We start from the raw sequence: 12,778 nt of genomic DNA, 5'->3' as shown, positions 1-12,778 counted from the left end.
TTTTCGAAAAGTTACAACTAATTGAACATTTTTTGAAAAGTGAAAATTTTGCCTGTCCCGATCATTTTGTCTATCCCCTGTAACTCCTGGCCTTCTAGGGTATTTGCAGAAGGAACGCTTGGAGGATTCTCAAAAACAATCCATTAAGGACTCCTAGAAGCAACTCCTAAAGCATTCATAGAATAAACTTCTGGAAGACTCTCAGAAGGAACTCTTGGAACAAGCGTAGTAAGAAATCCTGGAGAAATTCCAGGAAGGCGAACAAAGATATTATCCAGCCAAATCGCTTGTGTCCCAAAAGGATTTCCTGAAAAAATAACCGAAAGTAACTATTTGAAGAATACCAGGATGTCGTAACGAAATCTTAAAAAAAAAAACTTTTTAAAGAATCCCAGAAAGAAATTCTTAGGGAACCCCAGAAGGAACACCTGTAGCAACATCAGAAACAATTTCTGGATCAATTTTATGTAATTATCTCGGAAGAATTCCCGTATAGGAAATTCTGAAGAATGAGAGGAAACTCTGTAGGAATTTCGGAAGGAAAATCTTGGTGAATCTCAAAACCACCTCATGGATGAATTTCAACAGGATGTCTTAATTAAAATCCCGAATTGTTTTCCTAAATTCCGATTCGAAAAAAATCCCGGAAAAGTTCCAGAAGGAATTGAAAAAGAGACATCTGGGTTTATTCGAGAAGGTATTCCTAAAAAAACCCAGGAGTCAGAAACTCTCAAAAATTTCTCGTGGGATTCCAAGAGATCCAAGCGGAATAGTCCGAGATAACCTAGACCAGTCCCAGATAAGACTTCTTGGGGAAAACCAAATGAAGTTCTAGAAAAGTTTCGAGTGATTGTAAACAAAAAAATCCTTGCATTTTCCTAAAAGTATCCCTGAGGAAACTACTAAAGGAATCTGTAAACGAATACCTGGGGGAATCTCAGAAAATACTCGTGGAGGAATGCCTTTTGGAAGGAAAACAATATATTGTTTCGTGATGGCTCGTCAGTCTTGAAAAAGTGAAACCATATTTTTTCCGATATTCTGCCCGTTTAGGACCTTCTTAAAAGACTCATTAGATACAGGAAATATATCCTGAATTGGGTTCTTTAGGGGTATCCGGATTACTTCATAATCGGATTCTCCGCCCAACAATTAGTCGAAATCCAAAATTTCATAGTTTTCGGAGTTTGGGAACTATTTTTAAAATGCATTTAAAGTTTGTATGGGGATTTTTTTTTGTTCGGGTCGAACTGTCACTTTATCGATTGAGCTGTCATTCTATCCACAAAAATGAAAACTGTTTTGTTAATTTAACCATCAAAACAAAGGTATTGGAATCCAATAAAATCACGTTATACTCAGAAAAATGAGCTCTTTCGATTAGGTTATAGAAACTAGCAATATTTTATTCACTAAACAACCCAATTACCAGATGCACATAAGAGTACGTAGTTTATGAACAGTGTCTTAGCTTCAGGAGTTTGTTCTACGCTTTCTTGAAGAAATCTCGTGGATTTTTCGATGTATTTTTTTAGGTTTTACCTTGGGGTTCCTTCTGGGATTCCATGAGGAGTTTTTGTTTGGATACCTACAGAAAAGTTGCTAATCAAGGAAATTTTTTTAGCAACTACTTCTGAAATTTTTACAGCATTTCCCTCTGAGAACATATTATTCATTTTAAATGTTTCCTAGAAATCCTACCGAGATTTATAACTTTCCTAAGATGTTAGGCTAGGGGCCACACGATAGTTCGTTCAGCGAGCCTGCCTGGGTCATATTGACCCCAACATCCTACTAGGAGTTTCACTAGGAATTGAAATGTCTTGAGGAATTCTGTCTCTCTTCAACTTAGTGAGTGTTCCTTGATCACTTCCACAGTTATTACTTGAAGGGCTTTAAGCTAACTCGAAATTCCCGACTGCTCCACACCAAAACTGCAAGGCGGAATAAATGCCAAACACTATTGATTTTCGTCCATCAATTTCTCCAGGAACTTCTTCTGGGATTTCTCCAAGGGTTCCTTCTGGAAATCCTTCAGAAGTTTGTTCTAGGAATTCTTTAGGAATTTCTGCGGGAAATCCTCCCAATTTTTTTTCCGGAAGCCCTCCGAGACTTCTTCCTAGAAATTCTTCAAAGATTTCTTCTAGGAATCCTGCAGGATTTTTTTTTCTGAATATCCTCCATGAGTTCATTCTGGAAATCTTCAAGAAATTCTTTCTAAGAATCCTCAAGGCGTTCCTTCTGAAACTCTTTCAGCAATTCATTGTGATAATCCTTCAAATGTGTCTTTTGGGGATCTTCCAGGAATCCTTTGTCTGAATCATTCAGGGATTCTGTTCAGGATTTCTCCGATAGTTTCATATGGGATTTCTTTAAGGCTTTTTAGAAGCCCTAGAAGCCCTCCAGCAGTTTCTTCTAGGAGTCCTTCGAAAGTTCCTGAAGATATACCTAAATCGAACTCATGGATTCATTTCGAGGTGGAATTCTCGGAGGACTTCCAGACTACACTAAAAAAAACTTTTGAAGGGATTCTTAAAAAACCCAAATCATGTAGAAATCCATAAATGAATGTTAAGAATTCCACAGAAGGCATTCGTGGAGGAATCCCCAAAGCAAATCGATGAAGGTATCTCAGAAGGACTTCGTGAAAGACATCCCAGAAAATATATGCTATATTAGAATCCCCTGAAGGAGTTTCTGAAGGAATCCTTAGCAAGAATTTCTAGAAGGCTAATCTCCAGAAATACATCTTGGAGAAGCAATTTTTAGAGGAATCGCCAGATGGCACTCCTTAAGTAATCGACAGAGGAATTACTCCTAATTCACCAGTGCAATTGCTGGAGAAATTTCCTAAAGGAAGACTATTGAAGTTGCCCCAAAAATAACGCTGGATAATTTAATCGTTCTTGATTATCCGATCCAACGTGATTTTTTTATGTACCGGATAATCGAGTCTGACCGGTAATTGGTAGTGGCGATTCCCTAACCTCAAATCTACCTGTTCAATAAGTGTAAATTCTTGAATTTTCTCAACAAATCAACCCATTAATTAAAAGAAAATATCGAGAATGGCCATTTTCGCTAATTTTACGTTTGATTCTGACCCTGTATTCTCCGTAATTTGAATTTTTTTAGGATCGTTGAATAGGTAAAAAGTGAGGTTACGAGGCGCCATGGATTTCTTGGACATTTTTGAAGGAATCTATAATATTATTACTCGCAGCAATCTTACGAGAATTGCCGAGATTGAGTCTCTTTTTTAGAAATTGTTGAGAAGAATCCCGGAAGAAAGAACGATCTCCTGGTAATTCAACGCATTACTCCAACTGTTATTCAACTAAAAGAACAATAATTAAAGGAATTATAAAAAAGTGTGAGGTATATTTTGAATAAATTTTTCAGCAATATTTTGTTTAAAATATTCAGAAAACGTTTGGGTTCATATCTGGTACATTCAAATTGCAGGCCTGGTAAAAGTCACGGCCACTAGTCTTAGTCCAGCCACTTAAAATTTCCTGTTTTCTCGGCATGATAAACAACTTTGTATACCTAAAAGTGGACTTGACAGATGAGTAGGCATGTTGGTTCACATGAAGAGGCATGTTAGCCAAATGAACATTGCGGTTGTAGTGATCGACAATGCGTTCTAAGCATTTCAGAAATAAAGAGATCAAACTGCTAGGCCTGAAACTCTTTGCTTGTTCATACGACGAACGACCCGCTGTGGGAATAAATTTTTAGTAATATTCCGCCGAGTTTTGGAAATATACCCTGTAGTAGCAAAACTGCAAACAAGTAGTAGCAAGATAGGGTGTGTCCCATCTGATCGAGAAGATTTGAAAGGAGTGGAACTATTTAGTCCCCACTCAATCGATTCTAAAGTTATTATTCTTCGAGTCAGAGAATCATAACAACAAGAAAAGACCAGGTTTATCTCATGATGTGATATCCACACATCCAGGGAAGTGTGTGTTGAATAAACATTCCAGAACTTCCTCATTAGAGGAAGTGAAATGGCCATTTGGTAAACAAAGTCCGTTCACTCGGAAATCGTTGGATTTCGTAAGGATTTTGTTCAACCTACTGACTTCACTCAAGCTCAAACTGGATACTTTGTACAAAAAGTTTTCCGGTCGGATCGTTCAGCAGATGGAAGAGCTTCCTGGTGTGCCTTGCAAGCCGACCTGAAAGCCTCCGATCCAGTCGAATGTCGACTGTTCCAACCTAGGTTCCAACTATTTCTACATCGTTTCCTGAGCTTCGCCAGATCAGAGTTCCACCAAGGGATTCCTCTTGTAGTCTTTACAGATCGCAGAAGGCAAACTTCTTCGAAAGCTGTCATGATGAATGCCTCACAAACGTAAGGTTCTTGTACTAAAGCCTTATGGGCTTTACCAAGTCTGTAAAGATTGATCGTTGCTGTTCTTTTATGCTGAAGATTGATCTGAGCTATCTTAACCGTAGCCAATACCAAAACTAGGCAAGTAAACTCTTTACAATCACAGTACAAAAAAGCACAGCAGCAATGAAACCGAATCAGTATCGATTGAAAAACGCCAAAGGCGAGAATACACAGAATACACTATGTAAATCGCATGACATCTTCATAATCCCACCTTTAATCAGCCTCAAGTTTGTGAGTAAGAGAAGGCAGCTGATTGGCTCGGAGAAACACAACGTCCACTGAGCTATTGCTCCGGTTAGCACAGTAAGGACAAAATACTGTGGAGGGAGCCCTGGTAGGTATTATACAGGATCCGTTTGCGATTGGGTTTTTATTAGACACCCCTAACCATTCATTCCTAGGCACGGTAAGCATAAAGCCGCATGATACCATGGATTAGGGGTCATCTGAATAGTGGACTCCTACCACTGGATCAGACCGCTATCGATACTACACAGCTATCTAAGCTGACTTTACTATCGTAAGGGAAATTTCTGTCTAGGAAACCTAGTCAACTCGGTGTTTGCTATTTTTAGCAATTGAATGACAAACTCGCGTGGATTCTATAACATTCCCCAGAAAACCATTCCCCAGAAAACCAATCCCCAGAATTCCATTCCCCAGAATGTACCATTCCCCAGAAAACCATTTCCCAGAAACCCATTCCCCAGAATGTACCATTCCCCAGAATTCCATTCCCCAGAATGTACCATTCCCCAGAAAGAAAATAAAACTATTGTTTTATTTCTGAATGGTTTATCTTCTTCTTCTTTATGGCTCTACGTCCGCACTGGGACTTGGCCTGCCTCTCTTCAACTTAGTGTTCTTTGAGCACTTCCACAGTTATTAATTGAAGGGCTTTCTTTGCCTGCCATTGCATGAATTTGTATATTGTGAGGCAAGTACAATGATACTCTATGCCCAGGGAGTCGAGAAAATTTTCCCGACCGGAACGGGAATCGAACCCGCCGTCTCCGGATTGGCGATCCATAGCCTTAACCACTAAGCTAACTGGAGACCCTGAATGGTTTATATTAATCGCTAAAAATCAAATATTTAATCGTAAGAAATCACTGAAAGAAACATCCTGCCAAAAATTCTTAAAAACTTTGGAAATAAGCATGATTTGCCTTTACAATTTAGGTTATTGGTATAATTATTGGCTTCGCAACTGCTTACTTTTTCAACATACATTTTTCCTTCTTTTCTGCATAGGTTGTTCTTTCGAATTGCACTTTTCAGTAAATTATCGACATCAAAATTTATTACATTTTCTACGTAGTTTTTCCTTCTTTTCTGCATAGGCTGTTCTTTCGAGTTACACTATTCAGGTAATTATCGGCACCACAAGCACAGGTATTTAGAAATTTGAAAAAAATATTAAATAAATATTTTAGCAATTTTAACACCGGTGGAGGCTGTAATGCCCATAATTTCCAGAAAAGTGCAATTCGAAAGAACAGCCTATGCAAAAAAGAAGGGAGAATCTATGTTAAAAAAGTATATACGCAGTTGGAATGCCGATAATTTCCTGAAAAGTGCAACTCGAAAGAACAGCCTATGCAAAAGAAGGGACAATTGTTGATGAACATATAAGCAGTTGTAATGCCAACAATTCTTATAACGACTCAAACATTTTTTTAACGAAGAAGGAAACGTCCTCTCCTCTCTCCTCTTCTTGGCGTAACGTCCTCACTGGGACAAAGCCTGCTTCTCAGCTTAGTGTTCTATGAGCACTTCCACAGTTATTAACTGAGAGCTTCCTCTGCCAATGACCATTTTGCATGTGTATATCGTGTGGCAGGCACGAAGATACTCTATGCCCAAGGAAGTCAAGGAAATTTCCTTTACGAAAAGATCCTGGACCGACCGGGAATCGAACCCGTCACCCTCAGCATGGTCATGCTGAATACCCGTGCGTTTACCGCCTCGGCTATATGGGCCCTCAAGAAGGAAACGTAACACTCTGATAATTGCCATCGTACTTCGATTTAACGGTTTATTTGAGGGTTGACCAACTGCCAATCCGCGGCGCTCGCATCGTTTTTGTTCGAGTTTGACACTACTGCCACCTAGTTGATGGTTGGGTAAATTCAGTCCTTTTAGAATTAAGCGAATCTGTTTCCGAGACTAAAATTTGAATCGAAAAATGTTCGAAGTGTTACGTCTGTTTGTCTGTGGTGACATTGTTTTCCTTTCGGCATTCAAAAACCCAACACTGTTCCTCTTTTTAAACAAGCTTTTTTTTAGAATTTAGGCAATTGGTACAATTATAGGAATTATAACTGCTTTCATTTTCAACATAGATGTTTCCTTCTTTGCTGCATAGGCTGTTCTTTCGAATTGCACTTTTCAGGAAATTATCGGCATCACAACTGCTTACTTTTTCAACATAGATGTTTCCTTCTTTTCTACATGGGCTGTTCTTTCGAGTTGCAATGTTTAGGTAATTATCGGCCCAACAGGCACAGGTGTTTAGAAATTTGAAAAAAATATATAATAAATATAACATCAATTTAACACCGGTGGTTGCAATAATGCCCATAATTTCCTGAAAAGTGCAATTTGAAAGAACAGCCTATGTAGAAAAGAAGGGAGAATCTATGTTGAAAATGTAAGCAGTTATAATTCCAAAAAAATTACTAATTGCCTTCATTCTAAGAAAAAAATTGTTTTACAAGAAGGAACATTGTTGGGTTTTTGAAAGTCAAAAGGAAAACAATGATACCTTTTTCCTTCTTCATTAAAAATATTTAGAATTGCTGGCATTAAAACTGCTTATACCTATGATCACTTTTTCTATTCCATAGTATTGGAATAATGATAAAAGCCCTTCTCATACCGCATGAATGAAGGGCCTTTGAAGCGAATAATTAGGAACATCCATTGGGATGGATTCCTTCAACCATTTGCGTAGAAAAACGTGGTCAGTTGAGTCTTTCCGAGTAACTCAAAGTTTTCGACAGAAAAATCTTTTTAATATAAACCGACCATAAACTGGTCCATTAGTATCTTGTACACTGAACAACATCAAAAGAAAATGCATTTTCTCTGTAAATTTTGCACATCACTTTTAAAACTTTATTCATCGTGAAACAAGTGCTGCACAATTTTCACAAATCTGTCAAAAACAAAACATTTTATAGCAACGCAACTGGAATGGACAGTTTGTGATCTTTCAAGATAGGTTTAAAGATCAACATGCAACTGTGTACAATGGTAATTAAACGTTTGAACCATTGTAGAATATTTTTATGGATATATCGTATAAGAAATAGATTTTTGCGCGTAATAACACTATAATGTTAAAATCCTTGCCTATAACATATCATTATGATCAACTTTGTACTGTTTGTGTATCGAATTAAACTTTTTAGACGAGTATATTAAGCTTTTCTGGGGAATGGTACATTCTGGGGAATGGATTTCTGGGGAATGGTGCATTCTGGGTAATGGATTTCTGGGGAATGGATTTCTGGGAAATGGTACATTCTGGGGAATGGTACATTCTGGGAAATGGTTTTCTGGGGAATGGAATTCTGGGGATTGGTATTCTGGGGAATGGTTTTCTGGGGAATGTTATAGAATCACTCGCGTGGCATGCCTCGAGTATGTGTGCTTGTCAACGACGCCTAAAAGCTTAAAAAAAACTGTTCCTTCGCATTTACTCATCCGTGAAGTGTAACTTGATCGTTTCTAGGATGATAGTGACGAGAAATCGTGTACCAGGTATCATAAAAAAATATATATTTTACAAATTTAAAACGTTGCAAATTAAATCTTCAAATTCTAAATTGAGGCTTTAACGTAAAGATATAACAGTTTTACCTAATGCAAGACACCTTAATCGACAGAAGAATCGAAAAGTTGTGCAGAAAACAATCGACTCGCTTTTATTGCTCCAAAGAAGAGTGTTTTTCACCACGTTCATTCACTTGCCGGCCGTCGCCACCTGCACAATCCACACCTCGTCCACATCGCTCCTTGATCGTCATCGCACTCATCGAGACTTTCGTGCAGGCCGCCGCCGTCCAAATCCCCAAGCGGGGGCAAGTGAAGCCCCAATAAACGGGTTCCTCCTCCGCTCCGTTTGGTTGTCCCGTCGTCGTGTCCAGACTTCAGTCTGGTTTGGAGAAAAGAAGCAACTGCGCTTATAGTGGTGCAGCCCCAGCCGGGTCCGCTATTTTGCTCTGTGAACACTGTGGCCGGTTTCTTTGGCGTTATTTTTTTTGGGTGCGGTTCAATCATCGGGATCAGTTATTGGAACATCAGGAGAGAGCAAAAAGTGTTAATATACTGTAGTGCGCGGTTTTATCGGCCGATTGAACTGACCACCTCATTACACGGGTTCTATTTGCTTTAAATGTGCTGGAAGTGGTCGGGATTGGGTCGACTGTTTTTTCAGCACGTTTAAACGAAGTGTTGTGCGGATTGTTCAAACTACATATTGATTTCATAATTTCTCAATTCAAGTGCCTTGCAAAAAAAAAAATCAACCGTTAAACAAGTATCGAACAAAACTGAGTAGTGACTCTGTATGCATGTGAAGTTCTGAAAGGATTGGAGGAATTCCCGCTGAGTGATAGATCAGATCATCAGGTGTTTCGAACAGGTGAGTTTTTATGTCTTTTTTTCTTGCAGTATGTATGTTGGTAAATTACTCACTGTCATAACGGTAACCGTGGAAACACACAGGACCTAAACAAAATCGCAGACGGTTATTTGTTGCTCCACGTGCAGTCAGACGAGCCACTTGTTGCCTCTCCTCGTCTTGTACTCATACTGCCAGCGATGAAAATGCAATGTTTGTGTGTTCGAAAAGAAGCATGCCTTGCTGCAGATTATAGTAGACCATTGATTTTGGAAAGAGGATTTCTCTGTATGGCTAAATCTTCATTTATTATTGCTATTACCTACCTCTATTAGAGCTTGAAAAAAATCTTGGGAATACGGATGTCTTCAATGACTCAGTGCGTAGAAAAAAAGCACTTGCTCAAACAGTTGTTATCATTATTTCATTGCCAGAATACCAAAAGCAAACATTGAATCCAGCCGACCAACCCTGAACGTAATCATTATGATTTGTGCGATAAGATATGGGACTCCGAAGCATAGTTCATAGTTACAGGTGCTCAATGTTGTTCTGTATGAAGACTTCAATTTTGAAATGACTGCTGGTCAAGTGGTATGATGGTTCAACCTGGGCTCATCAAATCGTCTGGTCTTGTTCAGTTATTATAAAAGCCTCGGTTTGATGTGTCGCATGTATGAATTTAGATTACTTTAATATTTGACCATTTTCGACGGGACACCCGGAACTGATTCCGAAGCACTACCAGTTGTGCCAAATATGGCATGAGACTACATACTTCATCGACAACTGTTTCAGGTTACTAAAAAAGCAGCAATTTTATGTGTCGCATGTATGCGTTTGGTTAACTTTTATATTTCACCACTTCAAGTGGGACACCCAGAATCGGTTCCGGGACACTACCGGCTGTCTTAAATATAGTCTGAGGTCTCACAAATCCTTCATCAGGTTTCGAAAGCAGCTGTTTGATATACCGTATTACCCCGCTTATTCGACACTATTTTTGATTTGTATCCTGCTCATTCGACATTTGTCGAAATAAAAAAAAATCAAATGTCACAGCGTTCTACACTATAAATGCGAATGATCCGGTATTGCAGCAGCTACGTCCGGAAGTTCATGTATTTGGTGGGCTTCGTGGCCGAGCAGTTAGCGGCGTCAGTCGTTTAGGTGTCTCGTAAACCTCGGAGTGTGGGTTCGTGTTATGTGTTGTCCGTTGTCGAATGTTTGTACTGTTCAGTCTGTAGAGGCCATAAGGTCGAAGACGGTGTAATTGTCTTTTAAATTTAGCGCTATCCAACACCTGATCCGTCTGGAGATCAACCGGAATGAACACCGGAAGCCAACATTCGTAGAAAAAACAAGCTATCCGTTCGTACCACCACAATATCAGAAGAATTCAATAACAAATCTAACAATCAAAACAAAAACAAACAAGATTGTGTAGGGTGACCAATTTGTCAAATTAAAACTTAAGCCCGGTAATTCTACAGCAATAATTGTCCAGGGGTTTTCCGATACCGCATGCATGGGTTTGGTTCAAATTTAACCATTTCCGGTGGGACAACCAGAACAAGTTCATGGACTGTGCCGATTATCCCTAATGTGGTCTGAGACTAGTTTTTTGCTAACTGTTCAGTTTTCCTAAAAAGTCGCGTAAATTGATGTATCGCATTCAAAGGTTTGTTTTTTTTTTGGCATTTGGCCAGTTCCAGCGAGATACCCGTAACCGCATCCGGAACACTACCGGTGGCCCCAAATAGGGTCGGAAACAATTTTCTTGCTCATCGCTTATCAGATCATCTAAAGAGCCGCGATTTGATGTGTCGCATGCGCGGGTTTTGTTTTGCTTTTTTATTTGGCCACTTCCGGCGGGACACCCGGAACCGATTCCAGAACACTACCGGAGACTATTTTCCTGCTTACCGTTCATCAGGTTATCGAAAATACTGCAGTTCGGCGTGACGTTTGCACGGGTTTGGTTAATTTTTATATTTGATCACTTCCGGCGGGACACCCGGAACCGGTTCCGAAACATACTGGATATGGTCTGAGATTGTTTCCCTGCTTACCGTTAATCAGGTTATCGAAAATGCCGCGGTTTGGCGTGTCGCATGCATGGATAAGGTTCACTTTTCTATTTGGCCACTTCCGGCGGGAAACCTGGAATCGGTTCCGGATCACTACCGGTTCAGATATTATCTGAAACTATTTTCCTGCTTACTGTTCATTGGGTTATCGAAAATGCCACGGTTTGACGTGCCGCATGCGGGTTTGGTTCACTTTTTTTATTTGGCCACTTCCGGCGGGACACCTGGAATCGGTTCCGGAGATCACTACCGGTGAAGATATGATCTGAGACTATTTTCCTGCTTACTGTTCATTGAGTTATCGAAAATGCCGCGGTTGACGTGTCGCATGCACGGGTTTAGTTCACTTTTCTTTTTGGTCACTTTGGGACACCTGGAACCGGTTCCGGATCACTACCGGTTCAGATATGATCTGAGACTATTTTCCTGCTTACCGTTCATCAGGTTTTCGAAAATGCCGTGGTTTGATGTGTCGCATGTATGGATTTGTTACATTTTCTCGCTAGTGCCCCTTCCTGGGGTACTAGTCTGGAACACCTGAATGACAATAGTTCCGGAGTTATTGTCATGGATGGACAGATTCGAACCATTTTCAATAGGAAACAATGGGACCATCGTCGGGGAATTTTTAATAGGAAACAATGGGACCGCGTCGAATAAACCGTCGGTCAATAAAATCGGGTGAGGTTTACTGCCAAAGTTTTTTGTACACACATACACACACACACACACACACACACACACACACACACACACACACACACACACACACACACACACACACACACACACACACACAAACATCACCTTAATTCGTCGAGCTGAGTTGATTGGTATTTGTGACTCGACCTTCCGGGCCTTCTATCAAAAAGTCATTTTTGGAGTGAACATATAGCCTTTTCAGTACATTTAGTGTACGAAAAAGGCAAAAATCTGAATAAAATTGGATAAATATTGGCTCAGAAAAAGATGATCAATCGTGTAAAATTAAATAAAAACATTCGATCGAATCGTTTGTATCCTGTCTGAATTCGTAGTCTAATCACTGAAATATAAAACAAATTCCGTCAAGTCCCCTATGTTGGTACAACATAATAACAAATCGTCATACATTACACTTCCTTATATATCTTTTGTGATACAAATTCGTTTCAAACAATGGTGAAATTTCCTTCTAAAGTTGAATTTAGCCAAATTCGGAAACGTTGATTGAACAACTAAGATTAAATCAATACACTTGCACACGATTTTCGTTAAAATGTCTTATCGTTGCTATGCTGGAATGGTAAAGCCAAATGGTTTTGGTCACACGTAGAACAAATCCCTATGCGATAAAATACGTATCAGCTCTGCTGGTTTCATGAGTAATTGCACTTTTTTTCATTTCTTTTTGGAATTACATCTCCACGGAAACGAAGCCTGCTCTCAATTTTATACGAGCACCTCCACGGTTACAAACTAGCTTTTGGAAAAATTGAGAAAATATCCTACCCGAGAATATACTAAACCTTTGCAGACATGGGTGTCATCACTATGTCAAAGAAATCCCCGGTCTTATTACAAACACACTCAATACACCACATAAAACTGACAATTGAGCTCTGGTGTTTATCACAAACCTACGCATTCGCATAAATCCACGTGTATTGACTG

The 12,778-nt window shown here is 39.4% G+C and overlaps 1 protein-coding gene across 4 annotated transcripts in view; it reads left to right on the top strand.

Annotated features, from left to right (window-relative positions):
• The window catches only part of LOC109405206 (lethal(2) giant larvae protein), a 91,235-nt gene that overhangs the window by 7,049 nt on the left and 71,408 nt on the right, over positions 1-12,778 (top strand). For 2 of the 4 annotated variants that reach the window (XM_019678219.3, XM_019678220.3), the window contains exon 2: positions 8,918-9,056. The exons of 1 other annotated variant lie outside the window; for it this stretch is intronic. The gene's annotated coding sequence lies outside the window, so the exon portion shown is untranslated. Of the gene's footprint in view, positions 1-8,898; positions 9,057-12,778 lie in introns of those variants that run through there. One more of the 4 variants, XM_062842737.1, reaches the window with a different exon arrangement.

This window comes from Aedes albopictus, chromosome 1 (assembly GCF_035046485.1).
Source record: "Aedes albopictus strain Foshan chromosome 1, AalbF5, whole genome shotgun sequence".
NCBI classification, from domain to species: Eukaryota; Metazoa; Arthropoda; class Insecta; order Diptera; family Culicidae; genus Aedes; species Aedes albopictus.
Note: the sequence above shows the minus strand (reverse complement) of the source record. Positions and strands in the feature narration are given on the sequence as shown.